Raw genomic sequence first — 23774 nt, 5'->3', positions numbered from 1 at the left:
TTTCTTTTAGCAGTGTCTTTAGATACAAATGCCTTGACTTTCTGAGGTGTTGAAAATCCCCAGTTAACTAAAAAGAAGATAAATGGAAAAGACTAAACTCTGCTGTTTCATATTGTAGTGACAATGACAGTGTTTAGTGTGGCTTGAAATAACATCTAAGATATGAAACTAAGAGGAGGCAATGACCTGAGATAGGTAATATTTCACAGATAGGGTCACAATTTGTCTTAAGGAATCATTGATTCATTCATCAGAAATGATCAAATTATGTAAATATACCCCTACATGATTTAAATCATGCATTGTGTAAGAAAACAACCAAAAAACTTCATAACATGGAACTTTAATGGATGGATCTTTAATAATAATTTAGCAAAATAGAGAGAAAAATATTTTTTTATTTCTGTGTCTTGATGAATTGTACTTTTGTAATACAATAAATTTTGGTTTTTTCCTGAGCTTTCTGTTTTCATGCTTCCTGAAGAAAATCTTACGCTTTTCTAGATAATGCAACTATTAGTTAAAATATTAATACTTTTTTTTTGTAAGAAATCCATTTTGTATTTTATAGGCTGGACTTTTATGATTTTATAAGGATAAGATAATAAAATAACATAAATAATTTTTTTCTTGTACTTTCGCCCTATTCAGATTGCATGAATACATATTTTAGGTGTTTAATTATTTCATTCTTGATAATTCTGAAGCCTTATTTTTGCCTGACTAAAACTTTCAGTAGCAAACTCAACTGGTTAGGAAACCAGAACAGCTATACTTCACAGAGGAAAACTCTAACACTCTGTTTACCTAAATTCTGACTATCCTTTAGGCAGTTTACCTCTTTTACTGTCCTTTATACAAAGGTGTGGCTTGAAAATACTTGACATCTTATCAGGGGGCAAAAAAGAAGGATCCAGAAATTGAGGACTTCCAAGACATTTTCAGACAAATAGTGTGAAAGATGATAAAATTGTCAGTTTTTCTCTCAAGTCTCTTTGAAGAGCTTTCCTAGTTTACGACAGCAACAACAGCAGAAACCTATAATGACCTTTGATATTTCTGAAGTTAATTGTGTTCTTTGCAAGGAAATTATAAGTAAGTAACATTTTCTTAGCTTCAACTTAATTTGCACTGTACTTGAGCAGTATATGCTGAAGTCTTCTAAAAGGAAAATAAAACAGAAGAATAGTTTACCTAATCAGTAGGTTAGTGGAAAGATGGATTTTAATCTCCATGGGCTTCTGAAAAACCTCTGCTTCTAAAACTCTGCACACTGAAAATTGGCATGAAACAAATATCACAAATATAGGGATCACTGCCAAGCACAGCTAAAGGAGTCATGAGAAACATGAGTCTAAGTTTGCACCAAATACTTTTCACGTGTTATCCCCTGCTATGGATTTTTAAATCTGTTGTGAGGTTAAAATATTGTCTAATACTTGAAACAAATTGTTGTAAGGTTTTTGAAAATGTGAATACTATTTGCTCCTACTGAAATCACCAGGTAGTTTTAATATGGAGTGAGATTGCTCTGCAGATGGCTTTTTAGGGGCACATCCTAAGCAAAGTATAGTGGAACAATTTCAGAGAAAATATGTTGACATAAGCTTTGTGTTATTTCCAAATGCACTGGTTTTTCTTTTTTTTTATATTTTGAGATCTAATTTTTCCTTGCAATCTACTTCCTTGTAAGAAGGGAAGCGTCCAAGTTCTTACCTTTTATTTTAAGGAGATATTTCCATCTTCTAGACTGATTGCAGCCTAGCTCTTTCTGCAAGCATGTTGCTGCTTATATACCCTTTTATGATGGATGGTATTGTTCAACATTCTAATCCCAGCTAGAGAAGTAATAGGTTCTCTCTCTCATGTCCATCTCTGTACATGCTTCCCCATTACATACTCTCAAGTAACCAAGGAAGTTGTATTTTGGCACTATGGGAAGAAGGTGCGTACTCTATTACCCTGCTTTTCTTCAACATGCTCTTATGTTTTGAATGTGCTCTTTTTCCTATTTGCTGAAGAACCCTATTTACTAAGAAAAGAAACGAGTAGCTCAAGCCTCCCTTTAGGCTGAATGCAGGTATAGTTAAATGCAGGAATACATTCAGTGTATAGTGTTGGTCTAAAATTAAAAAAAAGAAAAAAATCCCCCAAAGCTGTACATGAGCACTAGGAAAGAAATCTGCACGGATGACTCTCCCTGAGAGCTGCAAATATTATAGCGTGAGTTACCATTCTCTCTGCACTGAAAGATCAGTGAGACCCTATCCAGAATGTAATATTTTAGGCTTATTTAAATAAAATAGTTTGCTCTTCTGTTAAGCAAAGGTGTTTTCATAATTTTGTTATCTGAAATGTTTAGTATATACTGAAGAGTTCAGTGTTTAAAATAGTTTTTCTGGTTTTACCTTTTGCTGTGTAAGGTAGAAAAAAATAAGCACTGGAAAGCAGGCATGAAAGAAAGGTCAGTAGTTTTGCATCTGCAGTTCTATATTTGCACAGGTTGCTAGGCAATGTGAGAAAATCATGGCTCTAAACTGCAAGTGTGTTTTCAGACACCAATTATTAAAAAGAAATCAACAACTGTATTTTGTAATATAGTTTAGTACATTTACCTTTCATTAATGATACTAATCTTTGACAATTATTAGGAGAAATTAATATTATACAGTCTGCATTTACTTCAGAATTGGTGGGCCCCTCCCTTGAAGGATCAGCTTATATTTGTCATACGATGAAAATTTCTTATTCCCTATTTGAACATAGGAGCTTGATCGCTTTTTTGCATTTTTGCTCCAAGAGCCATTGACTGTCACGATACATGTTGTGTGAGACTGTAAGAATGTACCTTTTTCTAGTTTTATGGCTACTGTTGAAACAAAAAGAATGATTTTCGCTGGCACTTGGCAGGTGTAAGCCATCTAATATATTTCTGATAAGGATTGAGGACGGGCTTTCAAAAGATTTACAGACTATAATATCAATGTATTAGGCCTGAGCTGTATAAGAAGGGAGTATAGAAAGAATGCAAATGCAAAGAGAGGGAAGAAAAGAAGACTGGAATCAAAGGAGAGGATGCTGCCTGCCCTGGGGCACTGTCTGAGGCTCTGCCTATGTAGATTTGGAAGCACAGTGACTCAGCAGGGCTCCTGGGGATGCAATCATGGTGGGGCAGAAGGTGAAAGAATTTTTTTTCTGCCTCACAGTGTCACTTCATATTTTACACAGTGGATGAACATGGAGAGAAGCACAAGATCTAAATGCTTTGGAGCCTGTGCTTCATTCCAGAATTTCTGACTCTGTTGTTGGCAATCAAGATCAATTCCTTAAAAATTGTAACAGTGAGAGAAAAGGAAGTGGTTTTATGAATTATATGCTAATTTGCTGTCTCAATATTTTACATGAATAACTAACTTTAAGACAGAAATTAAAGCATCAATTCAAGATTTTTGTTTCTGTGATGTTATACAAAATTCTGAATGTTCACTTTATCTTTTTTCTCTTAATATATTTCGTTCAAAACCACACATGCAGATGTATTCTGCTAATAACCTAGATTCTGCTCATTATAATTAGATGTCATCTGAGACAAACAGTCCCTTATGATTCCTCCCTGTTGCAGCCTGGAGGGGTTCGGTAATGCTCTGTATGTTTATCTCTCAATGGCTCAGCTTAAATCAGTTTTAAGCAGAAAATCTCTGTCTGAATATGTGAAATGCTTGTGTGGCTACATAGGGTTAGAGTTTTCAAAAACTCGAGATTATGTTAATATAATCTAGGAGGTGAATATGTCTTTTTGTAGCTCACCTGGTCACATCAGAAGGCACAGTTCAAAAAATTTGCACCAAGGGGCCCTGAGAGGTAAACCACCTAAATCATCTAAGCATTTGCATAAGTTACAGCTGAAGTGTGAATTTAGTTATTAAGGAAATAGAAATGAAGCAGAGGTAAAAATTTTAATGTGTTCTACTAAATGGCCAAAACTATTTTTAGAGTAGGAAAATTTTAACAACATAATATAAAGGATACCAAATGAAACCTCAAGTCTAACATTAGGCTTTCTTAAAATAACAGCAGCAAGAAACCAGAGAAACCTGGTTCTCTGGTTCTCAGCTCCCCAGGAGACTAAAGTATTTTCAGCTAGATATTATAAGTGCAAAAATAAATGTCAGTAATGTTTGACTCTCTTGTACAGAGATGAGATACTGCAATCATGGTCAGGATAGTTTTGCAAACCATTTAAAATTTTGTTCTCTGTGAAAAAAGCAGAACTGCCTCTCCAAAATAACTTCCATGCTATGATACAGCAATGTTTTAATTGTTTGATACTGCCATTGATACTCCCAAAAGACAAAGCAGCTCTGTGTTCACGTGCATGCTTGTGTGCATGGGTGCAGTGCTGTGCAACAGCAATCTGTACCCACTGCACCTTTTTGAGGCAAGGTAGATGCCTTATTCCTATCAATGACTGCAGACAGCTTCAGAGGGCAATTTGGGTAAAAAAGATGTGCAATGGCTGCTCCCACCGTGCCTTGCATGGGCTACATTGACCATTCCATTTGTTACATAAAAATGTCCTTAACTGACTGGTTATACTGGCACTCACTAAACAACCACCATTTTTCTTTGGACTGATAAATTGTGTCATCAGCCATTTGGAAAGGCATGCTCTCTTGGTAGTTATTTTGTGAGACTATTTCAGTGTATTTTAGTGAATTCCGTGAGAATTCTTCACTGATGTTTCTGACAAAATGATCTTTCACAATAAATTCCCTTGAGGTTTTTTCATACATTGAAATAGTAAGAGTAGTATATATGAAATAATTAATAGATTGAAATGAGTTGAATTGTTGACAATGATGAGAAACAAGAAATATATTTCTACAGTTTATTGTAGTGTAAATCACATTTCCAACACTACTTTAGCAAGCTTTGCTATTTTTCATATATAATACAGTATAACCTTTTTGTAAACAAACGATATTCAACATGTAGGAAATATTGCAAGGTCATTACAGATGTAAATTTTGACCACAATTATGTAATAATATTTTAATACTATGTGAAAATTGTGCATTTACTTCCTCATCAGCCTAAGTTAACCAGGTCTTTGCACCATTTCTTTCCTGTAGATGGATAAGGCAAATGAATGTAAATGAAAATTGGAAAAAATTTAAAATATACAGCTGTCATTAAAGATCAAGGAGAATCTACTTCAAAATGGAAGCATCATCTAGGACACAAAACACTGATATTTTCTGTCTGATACTTCTTCATTTGGAATCACTAATGCTTTTATTAGTCACTACATCACTTACTTTCTTAGCTTTATTTAGTACTGCATCTCTCATACACTCAATGTAAAACAGAATGTAAAGACTGCCTGACATTGCACACTTCTGTATTAAGAGTGGTTGATATAGAATTCCTTGGTTGGAGTATATATGAATGAAATGAAATTAAATGGAATGAATCAAATTATATTATATTAATCTAAATATAATCTATGAAGCTAATGCTTTATCCATACTTCTTATTTATTTTTTTCATTTCATTGACTTCAGGAAAATACCAGAGTTGATAAGATAGGAGAGAAGAGATTTCATGTAATATTATCCTAAGTAGCGTAAATTGTAATTCTTTGGGGCATTGACAGGCTGGAGTTTTTAAGCTGAATTTTTTTATCTTCACTGCCTGCTTCATGGCTAATGTGTTTTCAGTTGGTTATATAAGGAAACAAGACCCATTCAATCATGCTGTTGTAATGTTGTTGAATCAGTCCCCACTTGTTTTGCCTCCAAGTGCCGTTTTAAAGGTTTCAAGGACATCAAATTATCACAGACTTTGTAAAAACCATCAGCTATGTAAGGGAGAAAAATTAATTTGCTGTCTCAGCTAAGGGGTAGCAGAGGAACTGAACAGACTTTAAACTCTGTTAGCTGCCAGCCAGCTTGCACACAGCTATAGAGCAGCCACAGTACTTGCTGTGCTTTCACCAGTCAGCATGCTAAAAAGGCAGGCAAAGGACCCAGCAGGTGCCTGGGATAAAGGATGTGCCTCTTGGCACTTTGATAAAAATCTACCCCAATTGTGCCATATTATTCTCATACTAGTGCAGTTTTCATATGTGCACATAAAAGATGTTCTGACCATAACTAGAGCTGTACATTTAACCAGGATGAAAACCTCATCCATTCATGAATCCATTAACTCTTTGTTGGCAAGAAAGGAGCTGGTTTTGAAGATTCTGACTCTGCTCATAATCCCTGTCAGATGTGATACTTTTATTGCCCTATTGGCCTTATGTGCCCTCTGCCCTGTCCATGGATGGATCCTTGAAACTCAGACCAGGATAGCTGGGCCTTATACAAGCTTTCTTTGGACTCAGACCTCCTTCACTCACTGGGTTTCCTGGACAAAGTTCAAATCTATGTAGTGTAACATAATTGTCTTCTCTCCGGGCCTTGAACCTGTTTGGTGGGTAGCCTTGTCTCTTGAATGCACTTGCATCTTTGCTACAGCTTTGTGTCCTGACAGTTCTGACTCTTCAGTGAACCTTGAATGTACATGGTAGGTGGCTTTTCTCCAGCCCTGTCTTTCTGTCTTTGCCCACGTCTACTGCTATTCCTCTCTGGACTCTGTTGCACAGCCCCTGGGACTGTCTGGAGTGTTCCTTTGTCCTGTCTAGGGGTGCAGATACACCTTGTTACTGTGACCTGGTGTGGGATTGTGTCCTATTGGAGAGAGCCCTATCTGCAAGTGTTTCCCTTGGCTCCCGGGTCACCCTGTCTCTTCCAATGATCTTGTCTTCATTAGTCTCTGGTATGAAAATGTGGTGAAGCTTTCCTCCTTTAGTTTGCTTACCACTAAGGCTAGAAATCTCCTGACATAAAATGACTTTGAAAAAAAAGTTAAGCATGAAGGAATACTAGAATTAAGTTGTTTATGGAGTCCTCATTTGCCAAACTCTTGTAAGATTTCTGTCTGTGTCTGTTGCTATAATTACTATATTTTGCTCAGGGCACTGTAATGCGTATTCAGCAAATCAGCAGGCACATTTTGTTGTTGTTTGCTGTATTGCTCAGACCTTATTTCAGTCACATTATTTGAACACAGAGATATGTGAGACAATTTTGCACATATTTTTCTGTGCTAATCACTGTTATACTGCACAGGCATAGCAATAATTATACTAGCTTTAGCCTGAATGTGATTATTTTACTAACTTTTTTCTTGCATATTAACTGTCCAAATGCACTTATTGGGAAAAGATTAAGCAAATTTATTTTTCTTTTAGTGGAAAATAAGCTGCTTATGCCTACTGCACAGAAAAAGTCAGGTTCATGGACATTTTAGGTACGCATTGACATGCTGTAAGCTGTTGTCTTGCCTCTTCGTATATGCCTTCATGGTGCTTCCAAACCATGAATTTATCAATTTCTTAAGCACTTGTCTTTTTATCCCACTCATTGCCTTTAAAATCTGTCTCCCACTAACCTCATTTGTAGGAGTCAGTATTCATAGTGTCAGCAAACTGAAAATCAGAGTCTCAGTGGCAAGGAATTCCAAGTAGGGCCTTTACTGGCCACTTGTGAAAAGTTTTATTTGTACTCATAACCAAAACCCTGTCCCCAGACCTCTGAGGCAGAGATAAAAGTAATTTGCCCATGAGCTCTTTTGCAGTGCTGTCTTTTTCCTTTGTCTTATTCATGTTTCCAACACTTGTAACAAAGAAGCCAAGTCTTTTCTAGGAAGATTTGTATTATGCAATGTGTATTTATTAATTTCTGAGGTAATTCAACCCAGGTTTGGCTCAGAAAAAGAACAGATGTTCCACAAGGACTTGGCCCTCTATAGTTCTTCAGTAGGTTTGCTTTCAAAGTGAAACAATGTCTGCAGGTAAACATAACAGCTTCTGTTAGGTCATCTGCAGTTTTTTTTTGTTTTAAAATTATATCAAATAAGAATAGAAGAAAAGGCAATGCATCACCATTGGCAGCTCTGATAGGGGACAAAAAATTATCTGTAGCAAGGCTTTCTGCAATAATAATTTCCAGTGACTTGCATGCAGTATCTTCACTAATAGAAATACTTACACAGTAGTTATTGCTGCTGTATGAGCCCTGAATTTACAGCTACTTAGCAGGGGCAGTAAGGGTTTTCTAAGGAATACTTTTGACAGTTTGACATATCTGACTTAATAAGATATGCCTGACACTAATGAGACATGGATTGTTAGTGCCAGCATAAGTTAGAATAAGTTTAAGGATGACCTTTTATCATAGCTATTTTGGAGGAGTTATCTCTGTGCTTGAGGTCAGTTCATGCTATAGCCTCACCCCAATGAAGGTGAATTAGTGAGGAAACTTCTACATTTGTGAGATGGGCATGAGACCAGATGGGCATGCAACCAGACTGATGATCTGCCACCCCGATGGGTTCTTCTGCACCCATTCCATGAAATGAAGTTTCTCAAGAGAAATATCTCAGTCTGTGAGACTGTATCATTTTAAAAAGCCCTTGCTAAAAAGGCAGTGTTGAGCTGGGGTGCCCCTTTAGGAGAATGTCTCTGAACTTGGTATTGGGTACAGTGTAGGGCAGAAAAATCAAGATCTCAACAGTTTCTTGCCATTTATGCAGCACTAGTGGCACTTCTGCAATGGCACTTCTGCAAGTGGCACTTTTCATTCCCACCATAAAGCAGCCCCCAGCCAAAGAGTAGTCTGATTTCACAAATGGGAGGAGGACCAGTTTAAAAGGTGTAACTTGATGTTTGATGCTGTAGAAATATTCTGAAGAAAATCATCCTTGCAAAACAAATTAGTTCATTTGACTATTGCAGGGGCTGCAGAGAATTTCTTCAGGGTTTTGAGAAATGCAGGTACCTTGTCTGGGACTTAAATAGCTTGGCAACAATAACAGGGGCCACATAGTTCACTTCATTATCTGCTTCCAGAGTTGATTACAAGAAGAAAAAAAATGTATCCACCTTATAATAAAGAGGTTTGACACTAATTGTGTAGTATACCTGCTGAATATTTTATAGAGGTGAGAGCTGCACACAAGTTGTCTGTAAAACTTATTTCAACAAATCATTACGAGAGGGCTGGGGAGGAAGTATATTTGACAACAACATGGATTTTAGACTGCCTGTGCTATATTTAAAATTTGGATGTTAGTACTTGTTCCATCACAACAACTTTCATTACCCGCACTTGTTTAACTTTAAGGAAATATTTCCTAAGCTAATAAGAGACTTCAAGACTGGGGGCATCCTCAGTGGCAATGATTATGGATTGATGGAGTTTGTAGTCCTAAAGGATATGGATCACATATGGAGTAAAGTTAGGTCCCTGAACTTTAGGAATGCAAACTTCCAGCTCTTCAAGGAGATAGTCAGTAGGATCCCCTGGGAGACGGCCCTCAGGGGCAAGAGAGCAGAAGAGAGGCAGCAGATTTTTAAGGAAGTCTTCCATGCAGTGCAAGACCTATCAATCCCCAGGAATGAGAAACTGGGCAAGGATGGAAAGACCTGGTATGGTTGAGTAAGAAACTGCTGATCAAACTAAACAGAAAAAAACAAATGTATAGACAATGGAAACAAGGACAGTAACCTGGGAAGGACACAAGGAAGGTGTCCTTGTCCATGGCAAGGGGATTGGAAAGAGGTGATCTTTAAAGTCCCTTCCAGTCTAAGCCATTATATGATTCTTACTTCAGTAATTTTATTTACTGATGGAAAGGCAGGCAGTGTGCAATGGTGTGTTTAGATGTGTGCTCTTGCATCTCCAGTGATTATGAAGAGAACTGTGCTAGTAGGTGCAGCTTAGTTTTTTAAAAAATCTATATGCAATTTCATATTTTCTTTACCTGTCTGTGTTATATATTGATGCTTAGGTGGTTTAAAAAAACCCTGCAATTGTACATGGGTGGTTTTGTACTGAATAATCAGTCTGAAGGAAATGAAATTTTTTGTAAGACTTTTTCTCACCTTGACTCAGTTGTAATTCGGTAGATGATTTAGATGCTATTCTTAATCCAAATAATATTTATTGCTCCATTCTGCAGTAATTGGTAAATTCTCATTTCAACAGTGTTTATTTTATAACATAAGACATGTCTTGACCTGCTGGTTTGTTCTTATTGAAGTATCTGGAATTCAAATCACATATATAAACTAAATGGCAAAGAACACAGTAGTTCAAGTTCTGACCTCATTCTGGTAGGTTACAATGACTGTGCAGAGGTGGAAGTAAACATATAAATAAAAACAATTTCCTATCTGCTTCTCATTTTCAGTAGGTCAGGATATAGAATATATCCAATATTACTGATTTATAGCATATATCTTTTGTTGTCTAAAGAAGTAAATGAACATCTGTACTCCAAGTTTCTCAGCACACTAATCCATTATAAAATGAGAAACTTGACAGAATATTTGCCCCAAGTGTAAATGCATGCGTGAGTTGCATGTAGGTGATGAAAAAAAGCAACTGAATTATCAAATAAAGACGAAAAAATGAAATTGGATGAAGTGATCTGCAATATATTTAATATGCTTAGGAAAAAATGATTTTTTCTTGAATAAGTACTTAGGTTAGATCAGTTTTATTTTGCAGTTTCAGTTTCGTACATCAGGATACTGTACCATTTAAGGTCACTACTTAATCTAAGCACAAGCTTATCCCTCCTTTTCTGTGCCACAACATTTATAGGTTTAGAGAGATACACCTAGTGACTATCCATATCTGGACTAGATTTCTACTACCTAAGTTACCATTTCCTATCAATCAAAAAGCTGACTGAATGCATTTCTTCCTTGTTTCCTTTAGTTAGTAAATTGCACTGGTCAACATTGTGAAAGAGAGAACAATGTTTCAAGGAGAAACATATGTGGGAAGCCCTGAATCAAAACTTTTATTTACTGGAGAGGTGCTCATCCTTTTGTAGGTACATGGACTCCTGACTTAGTACACATTTCTTCAGATCAATCCTGTAAATATCTATTAGCCAGAGAACCAGCAGAAGAGACACTTCCACCTCTGTGGAAGAGGTGATCAGCTGTTTCAAGCTGCAATTTGAGCATTCTGGAGTGAGATGACTAAGTTGCTCAACTGGAGCAACCTTCTGCTAATAGTGTTAGCATTCCTAAAGCTATTACCCTGAGTACAGGCATGTTCCTAATGAAAGAGAGAAAAACTTCTTCATTAAAAAATAGAGCAGTAAATGCTGATCTTTTTCTACTGCCAAAAAGAGATCTCTATGCATGCTTTCTTGTAGTGAGATATTACAATGTAGTGTAATTACAATATTACAATGTAGTGAGCACTTTACAATCTTGCACAAGATATGATACTGAAGAGGACAACTGGTATAGACGTCTTGTTTTTCTGGAGAATTCTTAGAAAAAACCAACAACAACAACAACAGCAACAAAAAACCAAACCAAACCAAAACAAAAAAACGCACAAAAAAACCCCCCAAAAAACCAAAAAAAAAATCCAAAACCAAAAAACCCCAAAACAACAACAACAACAAACCCAACCAAAAAAAATCCATACAATTTTTCCCCTGAAAAGCCCTGTCATTTTGCCACATTTTAGCCTTTTGACATTTTTCTGGCTGGCTAAAAATGCCTGAATTTCATTTTTGTGTTTTGGAGGACCTTTTTGCATTTTGCAATTACAATAGCAGAAGTAGGTCAGGGAGCAGATGCTCTGACTGTGGAGACTTTAATGGTGCCCTAGACAACTGACAGTTCAAATGTCTAAGATCCTGTCCACAAATGTGATGACTTAAACACTTCCTATCATGATCAGTTTCATAAGCTGGTAAAAAAAAAATCCTCAATAAGCAATTTTATGTCTCTAATTTTTGACAGAAGATGTTTTCTTCAATCTTTCTTAATTTCTTTATTCAGATAAGTATATTAAAGATGAATGTTGGAATTTTAGACTTTTGATTGGTCCTTTTGATACATCTAATTTAGGAGCTTTTCTTAGAACACTTGAAACTATATAAATCACCTTTTTAAGCATTGTTTCTCACATGATGAATTTGGTACTTGGTTAGTACTGAAATTTATAATTTTAGGAGATTAAAAGCCTTTTGCTAATTCATAGGTTCTGGTCCACTCAACATTTTAAACAATGGCATAATTTTTGATAATGACTTGGTCAATCAAGTATGTTCCATTTTGATTTTGAAATAAGAAATTATGAAACTGACTGTCAAAGCAATTATGTAGGAAAGAATTTAGTTAGAGGTAATTATAGCATGAGATTGGCTATCCAGGCAATTATTAACTAACTGCATCAACTTATGGGAAAATTAAGCATTTTTTTCATAATCCAGAAATGAATTTTCTTTACTCTGTGTATGCCTTGTCTATGATATACATTATTTTTCATTAATCTTCTTGCAAATAATCAATTACTGTATAATGCTTGAACACTTTCTTCCTGCAATACCTCTTTCATTTCTTTCACTCTCTGACATTAATATGCTTCCAATTCTTCATTTGCATGGGAGGTTATTTGTTGGTAGAAACCAAAAAAAGGATATTTTTTGTGGCATGAAAAGACATGTGAAAGCTTGTAAGAACTGGATAGAACCAGTTTGTTTGTTTTCATTCCAACCTTTAAGCAACATAAGTGTTACAGCAGTGGTGATACATAGTGTTGAAGTTGTGTGTTGATGACTTCAACCTCCTAGTTGCAGGTGCTGTTAAGAAGGAAATTGTAAACATTTTTCCAGCAAAGAATCTCCTTCGGTTTTAACATGTGTTCTCCCCCCACACCCACCTTGGCAGTCTGTGAAATACCAGTTGAGATGTATCCATCTGTTTTTTTGAAAATAAAACCTAAATAAAACCGATTATATTTATGATTCAATTAATCTCTGGAGATAAGCTACATAGTCATATGAAATTAGAATGCTCACACTGTTTAAAAAAGTAAATAAATTTAGTAATAAGCACTTTCAATTTTAAAAGAGTTAGGTCAGTAGAAATCAGACATTGAGATGTGACATATCTGAGAAGCCCAGACAGTGACCCCTAAACTCTCCAAATCTGACTAGATAAAAAAAGCATGCACTGTGGTTAATCAAGCAGTGTATTACATGGACCTACCATACACATGATTTATTAGAAATGTAAACTCCTCCTGAAAGATGTGATGTGGGAAAATTTGCTTTTGAGACAGAAATTGTCTGTGATGAATATTTTGACTACACTAATTGAAGTTTGACAGGACATCTGATTTATATGTAATTCTGTTCCAAGCCTGTTGAAAGATGGAATACTGAACACGTAGGCTTGTGATCTGGGTCACAACTTGTAAAATCTCTTTACCTGACAGATATATTTTGTGCTAGCTGCAAGAATTTTTGTTAGCAAAAAACAAGAACTATTTTGCGTACCTCTTGCCTGATGTTTGGAACAAGGCTTTGCTGTGAAGTAGTTACTGACTTAAAAAGTCTATATTGTATAGAACAACGATTTTGTCTGTCCAGAAATGTGGAAAATATTGACACCAGAGATGAGAAATACAGTACATAAAGATGAAGCCAATCAGTTTATTGTCTGAATTTATAATTACTCTTTTGAGCAGAGGAACATTACTCACTTCAAAATACCTATACCTTTCTTTAACTCAATAAATGATTGATTTAGAAGGGTATGCTGTAATGACGTGAATAAATGATATCAGGAGTATAAAATAAAGTCTGGAATTATTGGTAAAAGAGGAATTTCATAGAGGGAGATCACTGAGATATCATGGTTGATTAAGTAAATTAATTAAATTTATTGAGATAAATACATATCCTGCTGATATGTTTCATGGTTTCTTCTTGGTGAGTGTATGAAGTCTGTTAGAAATTAAAAATTGATTTCTATTCATCACTTTTTTCCTTAGCCCAGCCTTCAAAAAGAAATGTTATTGCTCTGTGATTTAGACTACATTTATATGATGACTTTCATTTCAAATTGTGCTGTTAATACCTGTGAAAACTTAAACCTACCATGAAGCACTATGTATCATTTGGTAAAAATTAAAATTTGTGATCCATGCATGGTTTTGACTGATTTTTGGAAGCAGAAGTCATCTATCTAGCACAAAGGATGATATGAACTCCAACATTCACTCACTATGCAGGAATGTAAAGAATTTAACATATGCAAACCTACCGATTCACAGAAAGTATAAAGAAAATGTTTTATATGTGAAAAAGATCCTTCATGGGAGTTGTCTGTTCTTTGTTGAGGTTGATATTATTTAAGGGTGCTGAGGAATGGGAGCAAGCTGACAAAGTTCCTTTTCAGTGCGTGGCACAGCTGACCCTAAAGATCCCAGAAGCCACAGTCCAGGAAGGTTTCCTGACAGTTTGACCACCTTTCTTCTTTTCAGACAGTCTACCAGACTGTTTTTGGCTTCTAGGGCATTTTCCATGTTATCTTTCTGAGAACCAGGATATGCCACATGGTAGATATTTTGATTCATTTGTATTTAAAAAATTTGAAATATTAAAATCCTCTTGCTGTTTGTCCTTTTCTAATTTCAGTTGCTTTTTAAATATTAAGATTCTTAAATAAAATAGTTCTAGGGATGTATTACTCACTTCTGATATGAAGTAGATTGCTTATGTCAACTAATATAGGATTATTTCCAAGAATCAAATATGTATCTATCTCAGCTAATATGCTGCAGGAGGTAAAATCCTTGGAATAGAAGGGTAACATGATATTTTACACATGAAGATTGTGGCAAAGGACAAAAATGCTTTCTTGACATAGAGAGAAGGCTGTAGACTCTCTGCTTTTGCTGGAATATTGTCCTTCACTAAGTAACATGTTGTAAACTAACTTCTTTTCCTTTTGTAAGAAACATTGAAAGTCTTCCACGACTAATTTGAAGAAATCACAGAAGCATAACTGCAGGCCATACAAATAGTGGTTTTGTTTACTTTTAATTCTCTTTGGATGCTTACCAGGGAAGCTGGGCACTGGAGCTGGCAAGCTAAAGAATGCTTTTTTCTCCGCTAAAGAATTTGCATTTCAAAATGAAACAAGCCAGGGCAAACAAGAGGACATAGATAGACACAGGAGCATGTTGACAGTACCATGTGGTCATTTAGTAGGGCCATATTTGAGTTGGTTTTATTTTACTTTGGTAGTTTGAGGCTTTTGAGGAGTTAGAAAGCATGAACTTTATATGAACTATGGTTTTCTGGGTGCCTGATGGCTGAGCTGCAAGGCTCTCAAGCTGCATGTAATTGAAAAGACAACATATATTGGTGTGTCAGGAAACATCACTTACATCTTTTGATGCTGCATTTAGATCTTATGGAAACTTAACAACAGACACTCCCTCAGGTCTAGAATAGCCATTATGAATGGACTCCTACAAACAAGTGAACAAATACAGACTTTTTAAAAAAAATATCCTCTGGAAAACAAATTTTGGTAAAGTCAGTGGAAAAGTAGAGCATAATTAACCCAGCATGTTTTCCATAACAACTAGTCCTTGACTTTGTGTTCAGTACTTGAGGTGAGGGGTAAGGGCTGAGGTAAATGACTCTCCTCTTCTTTAGTCATGCTTTAATTCCACAGCTACATGAATGGGGAGGAACAAAATGCTTGAATTTCAGAGTGTGTGAATTTTGACCGGCAAAACATTTTCTAACAGATAGTGCTTAACAGGACTCACAAAACTGCAGAGATCTTCTAAGGTCCAAAAAGTGAAAGGGTAACTTCTGCCTCCATGTTTTTTTTTAAATAAAATAGATCTTTAACTCTTGGTTTTTCAGAATTAAACAGATATGAAGTAGATTCTTCAGTAGAGTTCACAAAGGTTTAAGACAACATAGGTTTATGACTGGTCTGAAAATTGCAGGATTAACAGGATTAACAGGCTGTTAAAGGGTCTCTCTTTTTGCCAAGGTTGTTGAATTTGGAATGCCAAGAGTCTTTCTCAAGGCCGTCTTAAACATTTTTACAGTCAGAAAATAAGTGATATTGAAGCTGTTTTTCTTATTGGCAGTTCCTCAGGAAAATAATTTTTAAAAGAAAGAGAAGACAAGCTTCTGCAGCAACAGAACAAAGGGATGAATACTATTTTTCTTGGAGAGGTACAGCTCAGTTTCTCACAAGAACAAAACTAAATTTACCTTAGTCTAGTTAGTTGATTTTTCTTGACAAGTTTCTGGAATGTAAGACAGGTCTCAAACATGTTAGGGTTGATTGGTTTGTGCAAAAAGAAGTTTGCAATCAAATACTTTGTCCTTTCATATTTTGCAGAGGATCTTCCAGGAAATGGCAAAACAGTATCTTATTGATGAATTAAAGAGGTGTTGCAACTTCATAAATGAAGATCCTCTAACAATTAATTGAAGCTTAACTTCCTACTGAGGCAGCACGCACTTTCATGGTACCTCAACGATACTTGTAGAGAGCCATCTGGAGCTCATTAACAGGAATTAGAGATATTGTGAAGAAGAAACATTAAAGAAATACCTGCCACTAAACAACTTGTGAGCAGCAGATGATACCATAGAAGTATTACCTCTCTGCCTTGCCTGGCACTTTCATTTCTGGACTAAGCAACAATCAAAAAGAAGTGACTGTAAAAAGGATATACCTGATAAATGTTTTCAGAATTACATCAGTATCTTAACTGAAAGTGACTTCTTTCTGGATGACGTATTCTCTCTAACTTCTTCAAATAAAGCAGTAAAACCCTAAATCTTCAGTTCTCTCTCCCCATTTCTTTTTTTTTTTTTTTGTTTTGCATGTGCAGAAGTATTTAATAATCCACATGCTCTTAACTTTCCTCTGTATTTTCATTACTTATTTGTTTTGCTAAACAATGGTATGTGCAATAGAGAAATTGTTCAACCTTTCCAAATACTGAGAAATCCCACATTGGAATAGTGGCGAATATTTTTTTAATCTTTGTGAAAAAGAGTGGTTTAGAAAGAGCTTCTTCAGCTGTATCCATTTCATGCAGAACTGCAGGAGCTGGTTGTCAGCAGGGAAAAAACCAGACCATACTAGTTTTTAGCTTCCTTAACTCATAAGCACTGCAGGAAGTCAGATCTCCTGGTGTTACTTGAGGTCTATATGGAAACAACAAGAAAATGGTTGCCATCAAGCAAAAAAAAAAAAAAAAAGAAAAACCAGAGCTCTTTCCACATAAGCAGTAACCAACTCTGCAAACTTATCTAGCTGCAAAAATAATCATCTGCTTTATAAGTAATTTTTGTTCATTTTGGTTATCTAGCTGCAAAAATAATCATCTGCTTTATAAGTAATTTTTGTTCATTTTGGTTCTCAATAATAAATGAGTGGTACATTTCACATATGACAGTTTTTTCTTAATACTCTATAGTACTAAGACATTTTTTTGCTTATTAAATTTTGAGAAAGTAATGCTGGAATTCAGAATGTTTTCAAAAGAGCGGTGGAGGAGATCTCAAGAGTCTATTTATGAGCCTGAAACAGCAGCATTTCCAGGTTAAATAAAGTCGGATTTTTTTATTTTGTGAAATGCCAGATACTTTTCTAAAGCTGTAGAAATAGGATCCACATTGTGGTTTTCCAGAATGTCTAGATCTATCTGGTGATTTATTTAATTCTAGCTTTGCAATGAAACTTAACACTGATAGGCTTGACTGTAATATTGGGATGCTATTACTCTTACACAATGCAATGACCTTAAATTTAGGAAAAATTTTGACAGTAAAGGGAAAATGAGATCCAACTTTAGTACAGGTTTATTGAAGGTAGGTCATGCCAACATAAGTGGTAGGGGGAGTATGAAATAAAGCAAATACTGTAATAGACTGATGTGAGTAACACTTCATAAGGTGTCATAAATATGGAAAAGAAATAATAGAAGAGGTCACCAACACTTTTTTTTAAGGAAGAAGACCATTGGTGTGAAGTGGCTGGCAGATTTTAAATATTCCTTCCTCATATTCACTTTGTTATTTACTTTGCATGTTATGAAATTTATTAGTGTATAATGTGTCTCAGGTGAACTCCAGGACTGTAACAGAAGTTCAGTGATGCTTTGTGGTACAAAAGACACTGACATGAATGCAAAATCTAATTCTGGAATTTCTGCTGTCTGGAATTTACGCTCTGAAGTTAAAGAAGACTGATCTGAGTGTGATACGTTAACCTAAAATAAAAATGTTATGCAGCCATTAAAGAAATTAAAGTATCAGAGAGGGTATTGTCAGGTGCTGCTGACAATATTCCGTCAGTCATGATACCTTCTTGTCTGTGGAGGGGCCATCTGAACTCTAATAAGAGCAGTGGTGGCTGTGGGTAGAAATTGGGAGATTGAAGGAGCTCATCTCATACCAAAAACAGTGTGGCATGGTCAGATCAAGCCAGTGCTTTATTGTCTTTGTGGGACAATAAGTCCTCTGTAGAAAAGCAATCCTTGGGAAATTGGAATAAATGGGAGGGTGGGAGGGAGAGGCAGGAAGAGTTATTAGTGATCAATGCAATACTTTGTGAAAACAGCATATATAATTTCTGAACATATGTGGGACTTTTGTATAGTGCCAGGAATTTAAAAAGCAATTTACAATGTGTCACATATGCTTGGAGAATTTAAGGAACCTAGTGGAAAGAGACAGCTTTGAAATATTTCTTGATAGTTCAGTAATCCATTGTAGAAATACCTAAACTATTTGATGTTAGAAAGGAAAATGTTTATACTTTTTTCCCTTATCTATCAAGATAGATATGTAGCCAGAAATTTTAGTAATTAAGGTAAAAGAACACGTAGACTCATGAATTATACAGAAAAGTAAACAAACTGATCTCTAAAATGTTTTTCTTTTTAATATAGTTATTTTTTTTACTTCATCAAGCCATGAAATGAAATGAGGAAAGAAAGGTATTGATGCATCCCACAGCAAGTCCAACCACAAGTTAGCTTCTAATAATCTTTGAGAAATAATCAAGAATGCTTTAAATACTGCTCAGTGTAAAATGCAAAATTATGTCACTGGAACAATTAATTACTTCTTTGGTCTTTTAAAACATAGCTACAGCTGAATATCTTACTAATTTCCCGGATAAATATTGCAGAACACTTAATAAATTAATTGGCAAAAAATGTAGCTTAGAATCTTATTCTTGAGCTAAAATTGTCAATTTGCAATTTATCTAGATATTAGGAAATAACTAATCTCCATGTGTTGTGAGATATTTGTTTGGTTTTTTTTTTCCCCTATTAATTCTAGTATTAATGAAGGTTTTGAGTGCTGGGTGGGAGAGGGGCATTTTTTACTGTTTATATAAACTATGGTATTTTCTGACATTTGCAGCAACTGCATGCTGGTAAACTGTCTGAGAAAGATGACTTTTAATCCTGTCTTTCCAAAGTTCATGCTCAAGTTTATATGGCAAGGGTCTGAGAGCCATTCAGGGGAGTAACATCTGAGTTCTAACTGCATACAATATGAATTGTCTGTGACGGATACTGCAACTGTTCCTGAAGTATGCTTTACCTTGTCGTATATAATGAGAAAAAAAATATTTTGGAAGAATAGACTTTCCTGATTTTGGGAAAGGAAGGCAGGAAAGAGTGAAAGAAACAATACAGTAAATAAAGATGATCAAGGTGCATTTTCCTTTTCTGTAATGTTCCTCAAAATAACACTAAACAACAATCTAACATCCCCTCAAAAATAAAAACCCAAAACCCAGAAACCCCTAAAATCCCCAAAAACAAACAGATAAACTGTTGACTTTTACTTTTTGTATTGGTTATATTTCACAATTCATTTAGTAACTTACAGTTTTGATTAGAAACATGAGTTTGACTGAAGGTTTTTCAAAGAGCTTCTTCTCAAAACTGTTTTCACTCTCAAAAGTAATAATAATTTAAGAAAAAATCTACCCCATCCAGCTAAACAGAAAATGACTATGAGTGGTTGTGTAACTATACTCTGAGGTATAAACTTTAAATGAAATAAGGAGCTATTTTAGCAGTAGCATCCAGCTAGAAGACGATTTATGAATTGATATAATATTATACTCTTTTCTTAGTTTTGGCTAAACAAACATGTTTGTTTTGGAAATTTGCCTTGATATGAGAAACAGAGCCTCAGATAATAATAAGTAATTGTCATAGAAGATAATTTCCATTTCAGAAAGCAAATGTTAACTCTAAAGCGGGATTCATTTGAAGCTTTGCTAAGTGGATTCATAGTAGTTCCAAATATAAAGAGCTCATTACTTGCCAGCACACTAACAAAGTAGAAGGAGACTGAATCTGCTCAACTGACTTAACACTCTCTTAGAAAGCTATATTACTTCAAGACTAACAACTTCAATATAATTGGGTTTTTTTATTCTAATCTCATTTGACTATGAAAAAATTTAGCTATTTAATATGGAATTAATTGTTCCATTCTTGAAATGCTGGAAAATTAGCCTAAATTCTGTCTGGTTTGTGTCTTTCAGCTCCAATCTCTAAAGATTGCTTAGAAGGGTCAGAATAAATTATAATATGAAAAGCAACTTTTACCAAGGTTTCTAAGTACCTCTGCAGTAAAAATAAAACCTAAACTAGCATATTACTTGGTGCATCTTCATATTGAGGAGAATAAGCATTTGTGTCTATTAAACAACAAATTGTAGTAATTAATAAAATATGGATTTTTATGACTCAGCAAGATTGATGTGTCTTGTAGCCAGTGTTGTTTTAATATAGGACAACAAGAAAAATGTAATGTACTCATTTCTCTGAAAAGTGCTCCAAGTTCATATAGTGATGAACTTGCTGGGTCATTTGTTGTTGAAATAAAAATTCTGTGTGGGAGACTGTCTAAACTAATATATCTACTGAAGACTTGCTATATTAACAGTACTTCCCATGGCTATGCTAGCACAGCAGAAAATAAGATAGCAGCATTGTCTTCAGTGCCTGTCACACTTTGAGAAACTTTGAACCAATTTACTTCACAAAAACAACAAAAAATCTAAAAATCTATTAATTTAAAAATAATAGCACACCACAAATTGTTTTTGTCCATAGAGGACTAGGAAGTACAATACAAGTGTCCTGGTTCTGGACAGTACAGGGTTAATTTTTTGCAGTAGCCTGGGTGGGCATGACCAGGACCCATTGTCATTTTTCAGGGATCAGGAAAGGACTCTCTTCCTGGTCACAGAGCATGGCAGCACACTCGAGAATGATCAGGGGTCTCTCTGTGGTGACTTCCATTGAGTGAGTCATTCATCTCTTGAACACTTTGGTATTGATATTGCTGCTGCTACTGTTTGTTTTCCTATCTTATCACTGTTTTCAATGGATTGTTCTCATCTCAACCTCTGATCTTTGCCTTTTGTACCTCTAATTCTCCTCTCCAGACCTCCACAGAGAAAATGGAATGGGGAGGGAGAAGTGAGTGTGTGAGCAGTGCATGGTTTGGAGGGTTTCAGTGGAAACACTAAATTGGGAAATACCATTCCTGAACCACAGCATCAAGTTGCATATACATTTGGATAGTGCTTTGAGCGAGGTTCTTTTCGTTGGTTTCCAAATGTTTTCTTGAGGCTTTTTTCACTTTTGGTAGGTTGGTTGGTTTGGGCTTTTGCTTGTGTGGTTTTTGGCTTTTTTTTTTCTTGGTTTTGGGTTTTGCTTGTTTATTTTTTGTTTTGGGAGGATTTGTTGGGGTTTTTTTGTGGTTTTAGCTAGAAGAAAGGATGATGTGACTTGATTTTCATGAAATTTTCCATCCATGGTGTATTCCTAGGACATTTAAGTTAGTTTCAGATAACTTGTCAAAGCTTTGACCTAGATCTAGCCTTTTTTAGCTGTGCTATAAGAAAACGTCAGCAAAGGAGATGGACTGAGTCCCTATAGAACTTCCAGCCTGATTTCTAGTGATTACCAGATCAAAGGAGTGGTCAAAGAGAATGGCAAGTTTGCTTTATTCCTTCAGAAAGGCCTGCCATTTAGATATTAAAAGAATTGCAGCTTCTGAAACCTTCTTGGAGAAAGAAATGTCTTTAAGATCCAGAAATCTCAGCTTGCACTGACATTAAATTTTGGACAATAATGTTTTAAAGAATCACTGAAAATCAATTAGGGTTGGAAAAGATCTAAGACATCACTGAATTCAACCTTTTAAATCATTCAATGATATTCAGAAAGTGGCAAAGACAGACCTAACACTTTTCTGTTCAGAAATGGTACTGTCCATCCAATTGTGTCCAACACAATTACTGTGTTTTCAGTATTTATTTTTCCTGCAAAAGAATAAATCCTAAAATATTCCCCCCTCGACCCCCCCCCAACTTTTGCTAATCAACAGAGAGGTTTGTGGCTATCAGGCAGCTGCTCTTGTTAACTTAACTGAGAATTGCTTAAACTGCAATCTTTTCTTCAAAAGAAAAATCTACTGGATTTTTAATGTAAGTTGTACAATGGGACCAAGAAATTCAGTGATCTGGGAGGTATCAGTCTGGATTAGTTTTGCTTTCCATGAGCTGTAGCACATTGCAGCTGCTCAGAACTTGCTATACAGGTTTCAAAGGGAACCACATAACTGAAGACAGGTTACTGGCTGCATTGAATTCTAGATTTATTTGGAATACAAGTTCTCTACTGAACATTATGAACATTAAAATTCTAAGCTACTCTTCCTCATCATCCAGAGGAAAGATTTGACTATCATTTATCAAGAGTATTGTTTTCACTGCTTGATATATATATAGACTACTTGATTTGTATAACTATTTTGCTGTACTTCAAGGTATCCTACCCGCCTTTTCACCTTCACTTTGTACTTAAACAGAACTTATTTAATTCATTTACATTGCTCCATGGGAAATTGAGGGAAGGGAAACTGATGGGTAAAACCATTTATGTACTATAAAATATAGGCAGAGAAGAACTCTATCCTGCAAAGAATAATGTGATAGATTTTTGAAACAATCAATCTTTTGTTGCAAGGTTTGGGACATATTTTGCTTGTTATTTAACCTTCAGTGTTGTCAGAATGAGAATATGGAGCTGTTTAAATCAAAAGTAACCATGGCGTTGATAGTCCTTGGTAATGTTTACACCAAAAGTTTCAGTCAAGTCAATAGTTTAGGTCATATTATTTGACTAGGGAGGTTTTTCTGCAGCATCTGTCGGCTCTCTGCAGCAGAGATGCGTGTAGCTATGGCATGGCAAACCAGTACAACACTAAAGTCAAAATTCCTGCTGTGATTTCATTTCCATGTGTAGAGACTGAACACAGAGAATAGTTTACAATGTATTTATTGCCAATATCTCACTGTTCAACTGCATTAAAGTGAGTAGAGATTCACCAGGTATGCTAAGTGATTTTCATGTGTGTCTCTTTTAAGAAAGTACTTTCTGTCATATTTTCACTGCTTCTTCAGACAGTGGTGGTTCCCTAAATGGTTATAGCATTCCTGAGTCAACAATTTTATAGAATTTGAAATATTTATTTGGCACTTTTGTCCCTAATGCCACCTAGTTCTAATAATATATTTGTCATCTATATAACATAACTAAAAATACAAAAATAACTGTAACCTCCAAAAGTATGCCTAATAGCAGAATGATGAGGCCAACTGTATGTGTTTGAAATTACCCCACTATTTTGTACATTGTCTTGCATGCCATAATATCAAGTAGAAACAGAGTATTTTTTTTTCAAAAATTTCAGGAACAACTAAAAAGTATAGCAAAGAAGCTTTTTTTCCCCCTAAATGTCTAGAGAATCATGAT

General features: G+C 35.4%; 1 long non-coding RNA gene across 1 annotated transcript in view; it reads left to right on the top strand.

The window, feature by feature from the left end:
- Positions 1 to 2044: 2044 nt before the first annotated feature.
- Positions 2045 to 23774, top strand: part of LOC143694625 (uncharacterized) — an 88094-nt gene continuing 66364 nt past the window's right edge. The window contains exon 1 of the long non-coding RNA XR_013183199.1: positions 2045 to 2223. This is a non-coding gene — a long non-coding RNA (uncharacterized LOC143694625). The remainder of the gene's footprint in view (positions 2224 to 23774) is intronic.

This window comes from Agelaius phoeniceus, chromosome 1 (assembly GCF_051311805.1).
Source record: "Agelaius phoeniceus isolate bAgePho1 chromosome 1, bAgePho1.hap1, whole genome shotgun sequence".
Taxonomy (NCBI): domain Eukaryota; kingdom Metazoa; phylum Chordata; class Aves; order Passeriformes; family Icteridae; genus Agelaius; species Agelaius phoeniceus.
Note: the sequence above shows the minus strand (reverse complement) of the source record. Positions and strands in the feature narration are given on the sequence as shown.